The following is a 20,467-nucleotide window of genomic DNA, read 5'->3' as shown; positions in this document are numbered from 1 at the left end:
GAAAGAAAGAAAGAAGAAAGAAAGAAAGAAAGAAAGAGAAGTTGTTGTTTTTAAGGGTGGGTTTCAGTTTTTAGACACTGTTTCTTTAAATCAGATAGAAATCTTCCTCCTCAAACTCCATGCACACAATGAAACAGCTCCTTTAGAGCAGAGCTGTCTTCTCCTAAAGAACATGACTGAATATTAGTATATCCAGCTTGTCGTGGATTTTTTATAGTCTTATATATATATATGTAAGAATGTCGGAGGGGAGTCTTTGCCCCAGGCGGAGGAGTTCAAGTATCTCGGGGTCTTGTTCACGAGTGAGGGGAAAAGGGAGCGGGAGATTGACAGACGGATCGGGGCGGCGTCTGCAGTGATGCGGGCGCTGTACCGGTCTGTCGTGGTGAAGAGAGAGCTGAACCAGAAGGCAAGGCTCTCAATTTACCGGTCAATCTACGTTCCGACCCTCACCGATGGTCACGAGCTGTGGGTAGTGACCGAAAGAAGAAGATCGCGAATACAAGCGGCCAAAATGAGCTTTCTCTGCAGGGTGTCTGGGCTCAGCCTTAGAGAGAGGGTCAGGAGCTCAGACATCCGGGAGAGGCTCAAAGTAGAGCCGCTGCTCCTCCGGATCGAGAGGAACCAGATGAGGTGGTTCGGGCATCTGGTTAGGATGCCTCCCGGGCGTCTCCCTGGGGAGGTGATCGGGCATGTCCGTCCGGGAGGAGGCCACGGGGAAGGCCCAGGACACACTGGTGAGACTATGTCTCTCAGCTGGCCTGGGAGCGCCTCGGTATCCTCCCAGAAGAGCTTGTGGAAGTGGCCGGGGAGAGGAGTGTCTGGGCTTCCCTGCTGAGACTGCTGCCCCTGGACCCGGACCCGGATAAGCGGAAGAAGATGGATGGATGGATGGATGTTTCCTATGTCGTTGTGACGGGCGAGATCGTGTCAGGGTAGTAGTCAAGGTCTCTCCCCCTGCTCCCGTCTTTATCTATGTGTTATGGCCGACTTACTGTCTCCAGAACCAGAGCACAGGTCTTCTTCTTACTTGCTGTGTTCCTATAGTCCAAACATGGTTATCTAACTTTAGTGTCGTCTTCAGAGGGAATGAATACCATGCTAAGGGTTTTGTCTGTCAGAACTGACTTGGCACTGCACTGCACTCTCCTGCCTGTGTACTGTTATGTTATTTCTCCTTGATTTCAACGTAAGCCGTCCGAGTCTCCTGAGTCTTCTGTGTCCAGTTTGTTGCTGAATTCCATCACACAGCTCACGATGAGAAGACATTATATCTCAACATGAGACAATTCAACTTTGTCATCTTATTTCAAGTACAAGATGGTCTTAAATCTAGAGAAGTGCCGCTATAATACAACTCAGATTAAGGTGAATATATCTCAGATGAAGAAGTTGACATGAAATTAGATTTTTTTGAGTGAAAAATACTAATTATTATCATTCTTATTCTGAGACACTAAGCTTTAAAATTCTGGTAAAATATTGCTTAAAATAAGTTTTCCTGCTAATTTTAAGATCACAGTTTTCTAAATATTACGTGTTATTTTAAGAAATCTTGCCCCCTCTGCCCTCCCCCCGCTCCGGCGCGCCAGTTGGCGGGCTCTGGTCCTGGTCCTGCCCGGCTGCCTGGCTGTCTGCTCCTGGTGCCGGGCCCCCTCGGCCCTGGTGGCTCCTTTGGCTCTGTCTTGGGGGGCTGTGGGGGCGGTGTTGTGGAGGTGTTCCTTGGGGGGGATGCGGGATCTCTCCCCCCTCGCCCCCCTTCCCTCCTGCTGGGTGACCTGGGGGTCGCCCTGGGTGCTCCGGCGGTACCTGTTTGCTTCCGGTCTGGGTCCTTGGCTTGTCCCCTGGCCTGGGTCTCCCGCAGCGGGTTGGGTCCTTCGGTCTGACTGCTCTCGCGGCCCAGGTGCAGGGCCGAACCGCTCGGCTGATCTGACCCAAGTGGTCTCATCTGCACCAGTGGTGGTCTTGTTACACAAATAGAACACAGCACGGCGGCAACCCTCTGACCCAAGCTTCAGTAATGATTGTGGACACTAAGGGTTGCTTCATCATTAGGATCACCACACAGAGTTTTTTTTGGCATCATGGTGAGATGGTCCCTCTCCATCTAAGTGTGTTAGGTCTCTCTCTCCTTCTCTTTCCCTGTCCCTTTCTATATCCTTATGTAATCTTTCTTTCACTTTCTCCTATTTTTTTTTGGCCCACCTAGGTGTGCACGCCCTCTTTTACAGAACATGATATTAGCTGTCAATAAAAGAGAGGCCAGAGTTCTAAGAGGGATGGTGATGGTCGCATGCACACAGTCACAAGCACAGAAGAAACATGTTCTCTGTCTTTTCTTTTGCTGCAAGAATAAATTGCATTAATATTTGACTGTTTGTGACAAACATGACACAAACCAGAAATATATATGCAGACAAGAGGAAAGAGAAAAAAAAGAAGAAATCTTACCAAGCAAATTTTCACTTCTTCTATTGGCAGATTTTTTTGCTTATTTCAAGGTAAAAGTACTTTGAAATGTGTTTTTTATTCTTGTTTTTGGAGGGGTATTTTTTCCAGTGCACCTGCACATTTTTGTGATCAATCCACAAACCCATGATTATAACCCTGACCACGTTAAACCTTAAACCTCTTCACCTGAGCTCTTATCTCTCCTTTTGACAAAATATCTTAACTTTCTGTATTTGGAGCAATAAGAACTGCACTTTGCTAAACCACGTGAAAAAGCAAAATCTCACCATCTTGTCCTCACCTTCTTGAACCTAGGCCAATAAATGGTGTTAGATATTCAAGTTAAACCAAGCAGCCACTTGTATCCTGCAGTCCACCTTCATAGGGTTTTAAAAAATAACTATGACAGGTTAAATCATCAATATGAGAGTCTTAACCCAGGTCCCCACAAAGGTAGGGAAACACAAGAGAACTCTCTCTCTCACACAGAACACAGACACGCACCAGTTCTCAGAGTCCTGCAGTGTCATGTGTCAAATTTCACTTAGAGATTCAGTGGGTGTTCGTTCACTCAGAAACATGTCATTTCACTGTGCAGCCGTCCCCTGTCGTTATGATACAGGCGCTCGCACACAGAGACACAGGAGGGGGGGCGCGGTGGTTAAAAAGTGTTGCTCCACTTTTCCTTGTATCAGAAATGGTTGGGGTCTAATAGCTCCTCAGGCTGAGACCACATCTGTGCCTGCTAACTGTCATTATTTCCCCACGACCAAGACCAGCCTGAGACCACACAGTCGCTTTTACCACAGTGTCAACAGGCAGAGGGGGAATTGGACGGACTACTTTCTGTGGAGTGATCTGATGTGTGTGATCAGGCTGTCTCAAGCATTGAAGCATTCTATTCTGATTTGATCTATTCTGTTCTATTACATTCCTTTCTATCCTCACGTTTTTACCACAGTGTCAACAGGCAGAGGGGGAATGTGACGGACTACTTTCTGTGGATTGATTTGATGTGACGTGTGTGATCAGGCTGCATGCATTGAGGCATTGCATTCTATTCTCATTTGATCTGTTCTGTTTCATACCATTCCTTTCTATCCTCACATTTTTACCACAGTGTCAACAGACAGAGGGGAACTCAGACGGAGGTCAGCTGTTTCGTCTGCCCAGCTGCACGGGAAGATGGCGCCGGCGGTGTGCATGGCGAGCCTTCTGTCAGGCCTATCCAGACTATTGTTTGCTCTTTCATTATGTTGTTGTTGTCTAAATGTCTCTGCTCTGCTTGTATATGATCGCCAGTCACTTCTTACTTCTTGATATCAGAGATGCCCAAGAAATGGCGTTTGAGCACAGTCTTTCCTTTTTGATAAAGCTTATAGTTAGAGCTGGATCAGGCTTGGACCAGCTTTTGTCATGCTGCTATAGGCCTAGACTGCCGGGGGAACTGGCACACTGACACACTGGGATCCTAGCTCACCCTCTTCCCCCCAACCCCCTCATCACTTACTTTAACTCTGCCTGTCCCATTAAAGTTACTAACCATAGACCTTTCTGGAGTCCCTGAGCTCCATTGTCTCGTAGATTCCTCTGAGCTGCAGTAGACGTCCTCCTGCTGTGGACGATCTGGACTCCAGCGGCAACAGCTTCTACGACTCGTCTCATCACTATCACCTCTCTCTCTTACTCCCCTCTATCTGTCTTTCCAGACCCAACTCGGTCTCAGCAGATGTGTGTCTAACATGAGTCTGGTCCTGCTGGAGGTTTCTGCCTGTTAAAGGAAGTTTTTCCTCACCACTGTAACTAGCTAAATACTGCGATGTGCAATGCTCATGATGGATTAAGGTGGGGTCAGACTGAGTCTTACCCTGTCTTGAAGTTGGGTCTCTGTTCATAATTTGACATAGAGTGGTCTAGACCTCCTATGTTTGTAAAAGCGTCTTGAGATAACGTTTGTTGTGATTTGACGCTATACAAATAAAGATTGATTGATTGATTGAGTCTGGGGAAACTAACTTCGCTCCCCCCCTCCTCCATCTTTAAAGTCCATACCGGCGTACCTGCGCCACTCAGCAGACGCTGTTCTCTGCAGACAGCGCCAGGTTCTCACTTTTGCTGTTGAGAATGAACCAGAGTTGTTTTGGAGTTTCGACCAATCAGAATCAAGTATTTAACATGGCCTGGTTCTAACAACAAACTTCCACTACAGACAAATCAGAGATGATGTGTGTCAGTCAGTGTGTGTTTTTAAAATGTATGAAATAAAATATGAAATATAAAAACTTGAGATGTTCTCTGACATTTTCATTAAATGGAGCGACGCCTGCGAGCTAGTTCAGGCAGACAACTCGAGCTGCAATGCTGTACACGTCACATGTCTCACTCTCATAACCATCATCCAATCACGCCCTTTGCCTCTCAAATTGGCGGTCTATTTAAAGGTGACATATCATGCAAAATTGACTTTTTAATGGTTCTTTACCTGAAATATGTGTCCCTGTCTACAAACCCCCCGAGAATGAAAAGAATCCATTCTGCCCCTGTTCTGATTTCTGCACCTTTCTGTAAATGTGTGCTGAAACCAGCCGTTTCAGACTTCAGTGTTTTTGTTACGTAACAACAATATCCGGTCTGTAACAGGAAGTCAGAGCTCGGAGCTTGTTCAGCCCATAGACTGTATAAAATACAACTCAACCCCTCCTCCGCTTTTTCATTCCCTGCACACATGTGTGCTAACAAGGAGCTTAGGAGGGAGGCATGCTAGTTGTAGGCTGTCTTAATAAACACAAAGGTCGGTTTTACTCCCCACGTCTGCAGATTTGAAGATCTAGTGGATGAGTTTTATTTATCATGGATAAGTGCTAGCACTAGTTAGCATAGCCACATAGCTACATGTTGGTAGCTGTGTACCAAGACACACGTCTACATACTGATAAATAAAACAACAAGAAACACTAAATCTGTGACCAATCCTTCATAAAAGGTCCCGCTGCCTTTCTGGTAGAGGTCGGTTTTACTCCCCACGTCTGCAGATTTGAAGATCTAGTGGATGATTTTTATTTATCATGGATAAGTGCTAGCGCTAGTTAGCATAGCCACATAGCTACATGTTCGTAGCTGTGTACCAAGACACACGTCTACATACTGATAAATAAAACAACAAGAAACACTAAATCTGTGACCAATGGTTCAGAAAGGTCCTGCTGCAGGCACCTCTCCGTCAGGATCAGATTCTGGATCAGATTCAGAGGGTTGAAGTAACGCGGGTCTGTGAGCAGCCGTGTATATTCAGCCAACATGTAAACATTAGATCAACGTGCTGGACAGCCGAGGCCACACCCACTTCCTGAGGGGGCGTGGTCAGAGGGAAAACAGAGTGTTCTGAGGAGGGCTGAAGAAGAGGGGTTTACAGGCAGACCAGAATCTGATTTCAAAGAGTTTTTTTGAGCATAAACTCTAAAGACATGTTTTGGGGACCTCTTAGACCAATATATGTTGATGAAAAAAGTGTGATATGTCACCTTTAAACTGGGAAAATCTCCCATCTTATCTGCAGGGAGTGATGAGGTCAGAGCCTGGGCGCCAAACATGAATCTGTATTTGCTGCTACAATAAACAATTTAAGCGTGAGTTGTCGGACTGAACTGAAATAAGAATGAAAATAAAATCTAGTTTTGTTGTTTTATCTTAATAACATTCCTGTCAACTATTTTTTTTTTTTTTTGGAAAGATGAAGAAAAATTGATCTGGCAAACCAAAACAAAGAGACCCAGTTTAAAAAAAGTTGTTGGAAAAATTCTAATTATAGATGAAGTGTTGTTCAATTTTAATTTTTGTTCCATCTGTCTGATTTATCTGTTCTTCTTTTCTGTTAATATTATAATGCTTCTGGTTTCCTGTCCTTCTGTAACCCCACTTGGATGGTTTGTTTAATTACTTACATGTTTTAAAAAAGAGAGACTTTTAAAAAGTTCACCAAATACTCACTACACACAAACACACACACACACACACACACAGAGAGAGAGAGAGAGAGAGAGAGAGAGAGACACACACGGAACTTAGTAAGACTCCATCGTGCCTACAGTCCAAAAAATTGAATTAAGTGCTCAGAGTCAGTCCTTTTTTAATCACTGCACATATCCCTTTCTACAGAGAGAGAGAGAGAGATACAGATAATGAGAAACTCTGAGACTGAAGTCAGAGACAGAAAGAATGAGAGATGAGGAGGGAGGGAGAGACCAGATTAGTGAAGCATATCTCCAGACCAGCATAATTACCCATCATCCTCTTCTGTAATACTTCTCTTATCGTCAGGCTCTTTGGAGAGATGAGGTTCAGAAACTTTGGAAACCGATCTGGGCTTCTTCTTCTTCTGATTTCTCTCTTCTCTGCTCCCTGGCTTCGCTCTGCAGCGGGTCAGGAGACGAGAGGAGGGAGGGGGGGGGGATGAAAGCAGACGAGAGGAGGGACGATTTAAGAGGAAAAAAAAGGGAAGAAGAGCGAGGGTGACGAGGGATGGATGTGAACAAGGAGGAGATAAAAGGACAAGAGGGGGACAAAGAGGAGAAGTTGAAGACTAATGTAGTTTCAAAGAGGAGAGATGAAGACGCTCAGAGAGGAGAGGAAAACTGAGGTTCATATTTAAAAGTTTACTAAACGCTGACTTAAAGGAATAATGGATGATAGAGGAGTGAGGGAGTCATTTAGGGAGCTACAGCAGCATCATTCATGTGACTATCACAGGATCAGTCCCAGGTTCTTAAAGACTGAGCAGTTTTTCCAACAGAGTAAAAGTCAGTCTTACTTTCTTCATCTAATCACAATCATGACTTAATATCTGTGTGATGTTTAAATGAGGGATGTCTCTGAGTGATTCTTCTCCAAGCTGGTTAAACGTCTATAAAAGTCTAAAGCAGTTGTTTTAGCTCCAACAACCACAGACCCGTTTGGCTGAGAGTCTCCAGTTAACAAGGTCACTCATTATTCCAGAACACTGGTATAGTTTTGGAAAGCACTGTAACTTCCCTCTACAGCTGCTCTGCTGTTGGCAGTTTGAGCCTCCATCAATTAAAATATTATTATACATTAAATATTTAATCATCCGGTTGCACATCCCTTGCAATAAATGTGATGTTTCCCTGACTGTGAGTGGACTCTGGAGCAGGTTTGATTTCACCTGTGCTATCTTTAGCTGTTTTTGAAAAGGCATGTGAACAATGGTTGAGCAATGTCCTGCAAACACCCGCCAAAGACACGCTCAGACTTCCAATGACCCCTGCAAACTTTGACATTATTTCCCTTGCACCTCCTGATGATTACAGGCCAGCATCAGTGCTCTGATCTGTGCTTCTGAGACTAGCTTCCAGAAAAGACAGAGGTTGGAAGGTGAATAAGGTGAATGTTAGACCAACAGTTTGTTTATCCGCTCATATTTGTTCTAATTTAAAGATCTAGCTAACTTTAAAAACATTATTATGAATGTTTAAAGCCAGAAACAGATTATTACCTGAAAACTTACAGAAGCTGTTTGTGTTTACGTCTCATGAGGACGCTCATAGACGGAAATTTAATTTCAAAAGTCCATATGTGTGCACTGCATTAAAGCAAATGTGTGTTTCAGTTTGTGGAGTTAAACTTTGGAATTCTCTGGATGATGATATAAAATGCTGCTCTAATGTTTTACAGTTTAAAAGAATGTTTAAAGGTAAAGTAACGGGGAACTACAAACTCATCCAGTAAATGTGTATTTGATTGTTCCAGTGTTTATTGTTACATTTGATGTTTTGTGAAAAGAGAAGGTGATTACTAACGGGTTAGCTGTCTGGGTGAGTGGTGGATCATGTTGTGATTAAGGGGAGAGGCAGGTACTATAAGTTTTTCCTTCTTCCTGCTCCTGTTTGTTCAGGGACAGTGGATACTATGTTTTGTGCAGATGTGTATCGGATAATAATATAAGTACCTTAGACGGCATTAGTCTGGCATCCAGCACCTCGGCTAGGAATCTAGGAGTCCTATTTGATCAAGATTTATCCTTCAACTCCCAAATTCAGCAAATCTCAAGGTCAGCCTATTTTCACTTGCGCAATATTTCTAAAATTAGACACTTCCTGTCTCAGAGCGACGCAGAAAAACTAGTCCATGCATTTGTTACCTCCAGGTTAGATTACTGTAACTCCCTCTTATCAGGCTGCCCCAATAAGTCTCTAAAGACTCTTCAGCTAGTTCAAAACGCTGCAGCTCGAGTCCTGACTAGAACTAGGAAGAGAGAGCACATCTCTCCAGTGTTAGCTTCTCTACACTGACTCCCAATAAAATGTAGAATAGAATTTAAAATCCTTCTTTTAACCTACAAAGCTCTTAAAAATCAGACACCCTCATATCTTAAAGACCTCATAGTGCCCTGTTACCCCTCTAGAACTCTACGCTCCCAACATGCAGGCTTGCTAGTTGTACCTAAAGTCTCTAAAAGTAGTATGGGAGGTAGAACCTTCAGTTAACAGGCCCCTCTCCTTTGGAATCATCTACCAGTCAGGGTCCGGGAGGCAGACACCCTCTCTACTTTTAAGAGTAGGCTTCAAAGCTTCCTTTTTGATAAAGCTTATAGTTAGAGCTGGATCAGGCTTGGACCAGCTTTTGTCATGCTGCTATAGGCCTAGACTGCCGGGGGAACTGGCACACTGACACACTGGGATCCTAGCTCACCCCCTTCCCCCCAACCCCCTCATCACTTACTTTAACTCTTCCTGTCCCATTAAAGTTACTAACCATAGACCGTTCTGGAGTCCCTGAGCTCCCTTGTCTCGTAGATTCCTCTGAGCTGCCGTAGACGTCCTCCTGCTGTGGACGATCTGGACTCCAGCTGATACGGACATGCTGGACTCCAGCGGCAACAGCTTCTACGACTCGTCTCATCACTATCACCTCTCTCTCTTACTCCCCTCTATCTGTCTTTCCAGACCCAACATGAGTCTGGTCCTGCTGGAGGTTTCTGCCTGTTAAAGGAAGTTTGTCCTCGCCGCTGTAACTAGCTAAATACTGCAATGTGCAATGCTCATGATGGATTAAGGTGGGGTCAGACTGAGTCTTACCCTGTCTTGAAGTTGGGTCTCTGTTCATAATTTGACATAGAGTGGTCTAGACCTGCTCTGTTTGTAAAAGCGTCTTGAGATAACGTTTGTTGTGATTTGGCGCTATACAAATAAAGATTGATTGATTGATATGTTGTGTTGTCAAACACTGAAGTGAGCAAATAAAATTCTTATGAATGAATGAATGAATGAATTATTTTGCACAGCACCAAACAGCATCTGCATTTTACTCCTACACTGACCCAACACCATTGCTACACTGTTGTGAGCACTACATACTTGTGCATTGGAGTGTCCATGTCTTTCTGCAACACTCAACCTTAACACTAGTTAGCAGTGTGATTACTATGCAAGTCATATCACCAGTTTATGATCCCACTACACTCTCTGTTTGTGCACAGGAAATAAGGAAACCAAGTGTATCATGTTGGAGATGGAGCTGATAAACGTTGAGTAGTTATTGCAAAGAAGAACAGAGAGGAGGCGTCAGAGGACATGCATGTTCGGTAATGTTAATGCATGATATTACGATGCTACCCAGCGGACCAATCACAGACAGGGCTTTAGCCTGCTTTGTTTCAAGGCATAGCTACATTTTAGATGGACCTACGGTGTATGCAACAGCTTAGAGTCAATGCAGAAGTACAAACCAGGCTTTACACAGAGTTATGGTGTTACTAAAGAAAGAGGAAAGACATGTAGAGACAGATAGAGAGAAAGGGGTAGCAATGGAAGGAGGATGAAGAGGAGGACACATCGTGCAAGAGACAAACTGGAATTGAAGAGGAGTGGGGGATACATGTGATACAAAATGAATGAGGTGACAGTGTTACAGCTGTAGCAGTTAGTGGTTTCCATTATTCATACGATGGTCGAGTTAGATTGAGGGTTTCATGAGAACTCATTCTAGTCAAGTGGATTTAAATTCTCTCCCCGGTGCCAACATCTCCAAAACCGCCTTATTTTTATTCTGAATTAGTTTTAGTCCAACTTTGTCCGAGGCAGAGAGATGTTTTATTTCAGTGTTTCCACATCATGTGCATCATCGTCCTCTGAGCAAATCAACTGTGAGGGGATTTCAATCATCTCTCATGCCAGGTATCATTTCAGAACAGCTGAAGGTGATAAGTGATGCTGTTATCCTCACCTTCTATTACTTATATCAACAGATGTTATTGGCTGAATGTAACCAGAGGAACGACACGCTAAGAATCTGGATGTTAAAATCACTGCTTCTTCTTTCCTTTACAAAACAACGTACACTTCTTTGTTGGCGTGTCCGGACGGCTCACTATCAAAGCAGCTGTGGTGAGTTGTGTTCGAGGTGAAGAGCTGCTTCATTCTGCAGATTTATATCATCAGCCCTTCTTATTAAACTTGAAGATGTGGTGTCAGCCGGCTGCTGAGAGCTCGCCTCAAGGCTGGAGGTTAATGGTGGAAGTATGTTTTCTAATGGGACACATATACTGGCCTACTTACTGACTTTACTCTCTATACACTCACTTTAACTCTTCCTGTCCCATTAAAGTTACTAACCATAGACCTTTCTGGAGTCCCTGAGCTCCCTTGTCTCGTAGGTTCCTCTGGATCTCTGCTGTAGATTATTTTTTGGGGTCTGTTATTCATCCTTTCTTTCTTTCTTTCTTTCTTTCTTTCTTTCTTTCTTTCTTTCTTTCTTTCTGGCTTTCTTTCTTTCTTTCTTTCTTTCTTTCTTTCTTTCTTTCTTTCTGTCGTCCTTCCTTCGTTTCTTCTTTCTTTCATTCCATCTCTTTCCTTCCTTCCTTCCTTCCTCTTTATTTCATTCCCTCTCTCTCCTTCTTTCTTCCTTCCTTCCTTTCATTTCTTCCTCCTTTCTTTCTTTATTTCATCCCTTATTTCTTTTTCTTCTTTATTTCATTCCTTCTTCCTTCCTTCCTTTCTTCCTCTTACTCATTTTTCCTTTCATTCATTCCTTTCATTCCTTTTTTTCTTTCTTTCTTTCTTTCTTTCTTTCTTTCTTTCTTTCTTTCTTTCTTTCTTTCTCTTTCTTTCTTCCTTCTCTGTTTGTTTCTTTCTTTCTTTCTTTCTTTCTTTCTTTCTTTTCATTCTGTCCTTCTTTCTTTCTGTCTTCCTTCCTTCCTTTCTTCTTTCTTTTTCCTTCTTTCTTTCATTCCTTCTATTTCTTTCCTTCTTCTTTATTTCACTCCCTCTCTCTCCTTCTACCTTCCTTTCTTTCTCTTACTCATTTTTTCTTTCATTCATTCCTTTCATTCCTTTCTTCTTTCTTTCTTTCTTTCTTTCTTTCTCTCTTTCTTTTCATTCTGTCCTTCTTACTTTCTGTCCTTCTTTCTTTCTTTCTTTCCTTCATTCCGTTTTTCCTTTCTTTTATTCCTTCTTTCTTTATTTTGTTCCCTATTCCTTTCATTCCTTTCTTTCTCTCTTTCTTTACTTCTCTCTTAGTTCTCTCCATGTTTCTCCATTCTTTATGTCTCCTTATCCCGTCCTTTCCTTCTCTCATTCCTTCCCCATTTCTTCTCCTCTTTTTCTTTCTTCTGGTCTCCCTCTCTTCTCTCTTTTCATAGACCTTTCTGGAGTCCCTGAGCTCCCTTGTCTCGTAGGTTCCTCTGGATCTCTGCTGCTGAGTCCTGTCTGTAAGAGGGGACTGGATCTGATCCTGGTGGAACATACCAGGATATACAGTCTGATTCAGACTGATAACAGAGAGAGAGACAGCAAAGAAGTAAGACCAAGCTGTGAGTCAAAGCAAATAAATTACAGCTAGATTCATCATGACAGACATTCATACTTAGATTTGACTTGAAATACATTCTCACCTGTTGATTCCCTCACAGCGACAGTGCAAAAGTATTTATGACTTCCTTGTATCTTTTATATAATGTGGACATAATGCATGTTCCAGGAGATTTATAAGGAAGCTGCTTCCCTGGTGTGATAAAATAAATCCTTATTTCAGTAAGTAGGAAAGAAATCAGAGCTCTGAGCTCTGAGCTGCTGCTGACTTCCTCTTGGTTCTGTAGACCGAGCGCTGCTTTCACATCACGGGTCGTTTCATTCAACTTTATAAAGAAAATGATCAGTTAGAGAAGCTTTAATGTAAACATTAATCATTATTAATCAGACGCAGTATGTTCCACCATGCTCCAGAGAGAGACGGACACTCTCTGATGCATTATATCAGCACTCATAAAACATTCAATTTAAGATGCATTATCAGAACAAGCTCCTCATGAATAACAATGACTGCGTATCTATCAGAGATTTTACATTAAAGTGACATGAATAATAAAGAATCATAAATTAACTGTGTTTCATTACAAGTCATGGTGCTGCTGTACGCTCCATGATTATCTGTGGAGGCGTGTAACATCAAGATTCAAGTTTTAATGTAAAGTTATGTATCTGTGATTCGTTTCACATAATGCAACATTCAGCGTTTAAGATAATGCATCTCTAGATTAACTTGTGTCATAAATTTAAATTCTGATTAGTCTAAAAGTAATCAAACACTGAGAACAAAGTCAGGTTAGAGTATAATCTATCCAACATGGCTGAACACAGGATCACAGAGTCTGCAGGTAAATGATGTGTAGCCCAGTGAGAAACTATGGATGTCAGCAAACAATGTAAAAACAAATGTCAGAAACCTGGGAGTGACCTTTGACAGCAACTTATCATTTAAAAAACATATTAATAACATCATCCAGTCCTGCTTTTACCACCTTAGGAATATTACCCGGATAAGATCAATGCAATGCAATTATTCATGCTTTTATTTCTTCTCCATTAGATTATTGAAACAGGCTTTTAACAGGTTTAACTCACAAATCTATCAATAGACTACAGTTGGTACAACATTTGGCAGCAAGACTTTTAACCTGTTTGAGTGACCCTACACTGGCTGCACATTGCTTTTAGAATAGATTTTAAAGGTGACATATCACGCTTTTTTCATCAACATATATTGGTCTAAGAGGTCCCCAAAACATGTCTTTAAAGTTTATGCTCAAAAAAACACTTTGAAATCAGATTCTGGTCTGCCTGAAAAACCCTCTTCTTCAGTCCTCCTCAGAACACTCTGTTTTCTCTCTGACCACGCCCCCTCAGGAAGTGGGTGTGACCTCGGCTCTCCAGCACGTTGATCTAATGTTTACATGTTGGCTGAATATACACGGCTGCTCAGAGATCGCGTTACTTCAACCCTCTGAATCTGATCCTGACGGAGAGGCGCCTGCAGCAGGACCTTTCTGAAGGATTGGTCACAGATTTAGTGTTTCTTGTTGTTTTATTTGTTAGTATGTCGACGTGTGTCTTGGTACACAGCTACCAACATGTAGCTATGTGGCTATGCTAACTAGCGCTAGCACTTTTCCATGATAAATAAAAATCCTCCTCTAGATCTTCAAATCTGCAGACGTGGGGAGTCAAAGCGACCTTTGTGTTTATTAAGACAGCCTACAACTAGCATGCCTCCCTCCTAAGCTCCTTGTTAGCACACATGTGTGCAGGGAATGAAAAACGGAGGAGGGGTTGAGTTGATTTTATACAGTCTATGGGCTGAACAAGCTCCGAGCTCTGACTTCCTGTTACAGACCGGATGGCGTTGTGACGTATGAAAAACACTGAAGTCTGAAACGGCTGGTTTCAGCACACATTTACAGAAAGGTGGAGAAATCAGAACAGGGGCAGAATGGATTCTTTTCATTCTCGGGGGGTTTGTAGACAGGGACACATATTTCAGGTAGAGAACCATTAAAAAGTCCATTTTGCATGATATGTCACCTTTAAGGTTTTACTTTTAAGCACTTCACGGCCTGGCCCCTGAATATATCTGTGATTTGCTGTCACCCTACCGGCCCGGGCGCAGCCTCAGATCCTCAGGTCCTCAAAGTTCAAATCTAAAGGTGAGCGAGCGTTTGCTGTGCAGGCTCCTCGACTGTGGAACGACCTGCCTGAGGATCTCAGGAGAGCTGCATCAGGATCTTCTTTTAAATCACAACTGAAAACATATTTTTATTGAAAGGCCTTCCTGTAAAAAAGTTCTTATTCACAATGTTACATTTATTTTTAATCTACATTTTTAATGTTTTTCTTTATTCACTCATTGTTTTTATTTATTTTTAGTAGTTTCTCTTTCACTCTTTTATTCAACTGTTCTTAAATTGTCCTGCTAGCTCTATATGTGTCCCCATGCTTTGTTTTTTGTAATTATTGTGGTTTTTATGATGTAAAGCACTTTGTTGCGTCTGTTTTGATAAGTCTTTTATAAATAAACTTCATTATTATTATTATGTGAATTAATATTTACTCTATTTAAAAGGTTAATAAATAAATAGAGTGTAAAGAAGTTGAAAAAGGGGCGTGGTTACAATACATATGTAATTGTAAAAATGTGATTTGTGTATTAAAATGTATGGAAATTCATAATAATGTTTAAAAATACTGTGATGTATTTTATTTTATTGTATTTATGTCATTAAAAACCTGTGAAGCCCTTTAACAGAAGTCTATCAGGAGAGAGGAGTCAGGAGAGTACCTGTCAATGACGTAGGTTCACAGGTGTGTTAATTAGCTCACGCGCAGCTGGAGTCAGAGTGAAGGAGGCAGCCTGAAGTCTGGTCCGAGTGGACTTCCTTTAGTTCTGTAGAGTTTTGTGTTCAAACTTTAAGAAGGTGTGTTTGTAAATAACAGAACTTTAACCGGAAGTGTTAATAAACTGTGATATTGAACTGGCTGCTCGATAAACCAGCGCGAGAGGGATTTAAAACCATGGATGGACTGCAGCTGCTGCTAACCCAGCTCGACCCAGTACCCTCGTTTGGACTGTTTTGGACCTGGAACCTGGGAATGCTCACAGTTCCTCTGGCAATGTTGGACTACCTCTGGACCTGGTGATTCTGTACCCTCACTTTCATCTTGTAAGGGAGACCTGTGGACTGGAGAACTTCTCTGTGGACCTCGCATCTCTAAAGGTACTTCACACATCTGATGTTGTATTTTACTCTGTTTTTGGTGTCACGCGCACAAGCAGCTGTGCAGGGCTGCAACCAGGTGTTTTTAATTTAAATATATACTCCACTAATTAGCATGGAGGTAAAACTGAACCTGATACAGTTTGTTTTTTAAATGTATTTCTGAAGCTCAAAAACCAAAATAAGCAATTTTATATTTTTTCCTTTAAACTGAAACTGAAATATTTTTTTGGGGTTTAAAGATGTCACATTGTGATATCATGTGTGTTTATATTCATATCTTGTTGACAAAAGAAATTGAAAATAACTAAAGGGTAAAGGAAAATTAATATGGGAGTTGGTTCTTTGAAAATGAAAGTAAGAAATGATTTATTTAACTTTAAACTGCTTCTGTTTGTTATTATTTGTAAGGTAAATTAACAAGTTTTAAAGGGACAGTATGCATAGACATTTTACTGTATTACTTTACTAAACCTCAGTAATTTCCAGAGGGAATATAGTAATGTTTTACCCAGCTACTTAAATAATTAGGAATAAGAGCTCAGGGCTCCTTTCTACATATCTAGGGCAGGGGTTCCCAAAGTGTGGGTTGGGACCCTCTGAGGGGTCGTGAGATCTCTTCCAGAAAGTTTTTTTTTTTAAAGTTATCTAAATATCTAAAATAAATCTATTTTACCCATTAAAGTAAAAAATATCAGCAAAAATAGTAGCTAAACTTGACATAAAACCTTGAAATAGAAAATGTAATGAGTTTTCAGCCTTTCTTTGTCTCCAGATGACTCCTAAGTTTAGAGTTAGTGAACAGTTAATGATCAAAAGCATCAGAAGCAGCAGGTTCATTCATAAAGGCACAGGAAACACAGACACAGGCTCATATAGGTAGGCTAACTTTCTGCAGACCAGCTAAATGAAGACACATTAAATCACTTTGAGGGACAGTGGGGGGGTCACGAGTCTCTGGCATTTATATTTTAGGGGTTGCGTCGTGAAAAGTTTGGGAACCCCTGATTTAGGGAGTAGACAGGCTTTAGCACATTACTCTGACACAGCTTTACCTCACAGTTTGAGACTCTCCCCACGTTTAGTTTCACATCTAACATCTGTAAAAGTGTAAAACCACCTCTGCAGGACTCAGTCTGGGATTAATGTGCCTCATGTTTGTTCCAGGGTCCATTATGGGGCCTTTAACCTCCAGCATAGGCGAGCACGTTGACTCCACACTGACAGATTTCCCACATTTCTATAAATTCTTCAGCTCCAACAACTCCTCATTAAAGTGACATCACTCCAGGACATCACACACATGTAGCTGAACACCTGCTAACAGACTCTGATGTGTGAAATAATGAAGTTCCCCAAAAAGACTGACACAGAGGAGTAAGTGTACAGATAGTGGACGAGAGGAATCATGAAATACAACATGCCATCACAGATTAACTCTTTCAACTTCAACATTTAGGCCAAGCAAGGCCCTTCAGTCACCAGCAGCCCACTCCTGTAACATCTGGGCTGCTGTGCACCCACTACCAGAGCCTGCAGGGAACAGGAGCGATGACAACACCAGATCGTAGCTGGTGGCTTCATACAAAATTAGAATCCCCTGTCAGAAAACATCAGATCTCGTTCCAGAGTAATTTAAGGGGCCATTTAAATGTTCTGGCTGTCTTTAAGGCATTTCTGCTTCATTAGATACTTTACTGAAGAGCACTGCAGCAGAGAGAGAGGAAACAAAAGAGAGATGACAGGACACAAAGGTCTTGACGTGCGCACTGGAAGCTTCATCGCACGACAAATGACTGTTGTTTGAAACTCTACAAGAAGATATTTTTAGGCCAGAACCAATATGCAAACTTTTATTTCCCTTTTGTCCTTGCAGCATGCTCGTGTCAGCCTGAAAGCAGGTTGATTATATTTCCATCCTGTGTGTACTCGATCCTCCCTCACCGCAGCTCCGCTCTGTGTTCTTCCAGTACAAGCATAATAGTTTGTTTTTTCCATAATTCATGACTTGCTTGAATTGTATTGAGGTTTTCATGAACTCAGATACTTGAATGAAGCAGCTGTTAAATTTTTAAGCCCAGGGCTCACACTGAATAAAATCATTCTCGCTCTGTCAGCCAGATTCAATAGAATATTGTTCTGCTGTCATGTACGAGCTCCACAGAAAGAAGGCTCCTGCTGCAGCTCTTTTTTTTTTGGGGTGGGGGTCGGCTTATTGTTCGGGGGAAACACTGCGTTGGCATAACTGTTCTTCAACTTAAACATATGCCAAACCAGATTATTCTGCTGGATTTGATGCCACACTTCTGGCACAAGTCCATGTCATTACCTCGTTCATCACTGAGTCTAACCAGGACAAGAACTCAGCAGGGAGCTCAGGATACAGCCACTTAGCATCCCTCTTTGACATGTCGGTGGTTCTACATTACTTCTATTATTTAAAGCTACAGAAAAAATGCACTTTAGTTTGTTTCTCTTTTTACTATTGAGACCGATCTACAGCAGTTTAGATGCTCTGGACAACTGATCCAGTCACACTGCAGGTGGGAAGTCAGGTGACTTAGAAGTAGGGATGCACCGATCCTACTTTTGAGGTCCTGATATGGATACCAGGGCTTTGGTATCTGCCGATACAGATACTAGCCGATCTGATTTAACAATCTCTTTTCCTTAATGTGAGGATAGAATCATGTTTTGGCAACTTCAGGCTTTTCTGACTTGATGGTGAACTTTACCTGGGCTCCAAGTCCTAAACCAGAGGCTGGAATCCCTTCATTTCAAGGATCAAGAATAACCTGTCTGTGTTTTCACACTTTGAATCCATTAATAGTTTCTTCCTTCTTTGCAGTCGGCTAAAGCTGACATAAACTTCCTCCTTTGGGTTTCCATTATATTTTTCAGTGTGACTGCCATCTGTTGAAACATTAGCGCTGCACATGTTGCAAGTTCGGTTGTAGTGACCGAAAGAACGAGATCGCGAATACAAGCGGCCGAAATGAGCTTTCTCCGCAGGGTGTCTGGGCTCAGCCTTAGAGAGAGGGTCAGGAGCTCAGACATCCGGGAGAGGCTCAAAGTAGAGCCGCTGCTCCTCCGGATCGAGAGGAGCCAGATGAGGTGGTTCGGGCATCTGGTTAGGATGCCTCCCGGGTGTCTCCCTGGGGAGGTGTTTCGGGCATGTCCGACTGGGAGGAGGCCACGGGGAAGGCCCAGGACACGCTGGCGAAACTATGTCTCTCAGCTGGCCTGGGAGCGCCTCAATATCCTCCCAGAAGAGCTGGTGGAAGTGGCCGGGGAGAGGAGTGTCTGGGCTTCCCTGCTGAGACTGCTGCCCCCGCGACCCGGACCCAGATAAGCGGAAGAAGATGGATGGATGGATGGATGTTGCAAGTTGTTAGCAAAAGAAGCATGCAGCTAAACTGCAGAGCCTCTGTAGTTACCTTCCATCATGCTCCACCAGGCAAAAATGCACATGACGTAGGAGATGCACATGACTGTTATAAACACAGAAAAACATAGAACTGAGATGAATAGATCTGCCATATGGATCGGCACTATATATCGGCCCCTTGTCACCGATATCTGATCTAGCTTTTTGAGCCCAATCTAGCCGATATTCAATACCAGGATCAGAGCGGTGCATCCCTAGTGCTGATGAAGTCCACTCAGGGTGGTCAGGGTTGATATATACGGGACCAACACTCTCATCAATAAATCAGTGAGGAGTTATAATTTAAACTTCTGGTGCCAAAATCTGACCACACTGAGAGTTTCAAGTAAACCTGTATCAGAAAGGCCAGTCTGTGCTGCCGGGGATCAGCATGCCCAGGTCTTATACCCGGCCTCCTACACACCCAACCCCCATGTCTACCCCTGAGAGTTGTGGGAGCTCAGTTGTAACTTCTAGAAAGACGACCGGACATCACTTTGTATGTTTACTTGGTCTTTACTGGGAACTTTGCAACGTTACATCGACAATGCATGGCATGAACAACTTGGTTTTCTGACTCATACCCTTTCAGTCATTCTAAGGTAACTACATCATTTTACGTTACTTCTTTATGGCACCTGAACAGCAACATAAATGGGGAATACTAGCATCTAGTGGACTGGATAAAGAACTGTTTTTACCATCAGTGACATTAACTGGAACTAAAGATACAACAAGAGTAGTGGGCCCACAGGTTGGCGGCTCCATGGTATTCCTATCGGGCTGAACCTGACTGGGCCCCATGGAGGAGAGCCCAGCCACCAGACGCTCACCATCCAGCTCCAGGTGAAACTTTGCCTCCTCCTGTCTGGTGTAAATGTCAGGGGGAAGAGATGCCAATGATTATCGAATAGTATTTTGGCTTGAAATGCCCATCCCTGCTGTCAACAAGACATTCAAAAGTGTCAGACATCAAACAAGCACCCAAAGTCTCTGCAGTGTTCAGTGTCCTTCGCGATGAGCTAGCTTGAAGCCCATCTAGGAACCTGCTTTGCTAGTTTTGTGCATGGACAGTGTAAGCTCTGAAGACCAGCACATGATCTGTTGCAGCTCCAGTGTAGAAAAGTTGAAATGATAATAAACCTCCACATTTAAGGTCCTTCTTATTGGACATTCATTGGGCATCCACCTTGAGATATGTGTGCACCGTCAAAAAACCAAACTCATCAAAGTCTAAACTCACACCTCAGTGAGAGATTACGCCTTAAGATGCAGCTGAGACGCAGATCTGCACAGAGCCGGTGCAGACAGCTGCACAGATTTAACAGAGATTATATCCTCTGCATGAGATGTGAAAGTTTAAAACACGCTCAGTAGAGTTTGAAGAGATGACTGCATGATGGAAAGATCATATTTTATGTACGACCCTACACTTAAAGTCTGAAGTCCTCTCTCTCTTTCTTTGAATGCACTTTTCTTAATGAAGGGAAAACAAGCTTCCGTTCTCTCAGACCAGGAAACTTTTCCTG

The 20,467-nt window shown here is 42.7% G+C and overlaps 1 long non-coding RNA gene across 1 annotated transcript; it reads left to right on the top strand.

Annotated features, from left to right (window-relative positions):
• Positions 1 to 15,133: 15,133 nt before the first annotated feature.
• Positions 15,134 to 17,627, top strand: LOC117825506. The gene is made up of 2 exons (XR_004633858.1): positions 15,134 to 15,511; positions 16,767 to 17,627. It is a non-coding gene; the product is annotated as an uncharacterized LOC117825506 (long non-coding RNA).
• Positions 17,628 to 20,467: the final 2,840 nt, after the last annotated feature.

The sequence above is a fragment of the Notolabrus celidotus genome, chromosome 14 (genome assembly GCF_009762535.1).
Source record: "Notolabrus celidotus isolate fNotCel1 chromosome 14, fNotCel1.pri, whole genome shotgun sequence".
In the NCBI taxonomy this organism is placed as follows: domain Eukaryota; kingdom Metazoa; phylum Chordata; class Actinopteri; order Labriformes; family Labridae; genus Notolabrus; species Notolabrus celidotus.
Note: the sequence above shows the minus strand (reverse complement) of the source record. Positions and strands in the feature narration are given on the sequence as shown.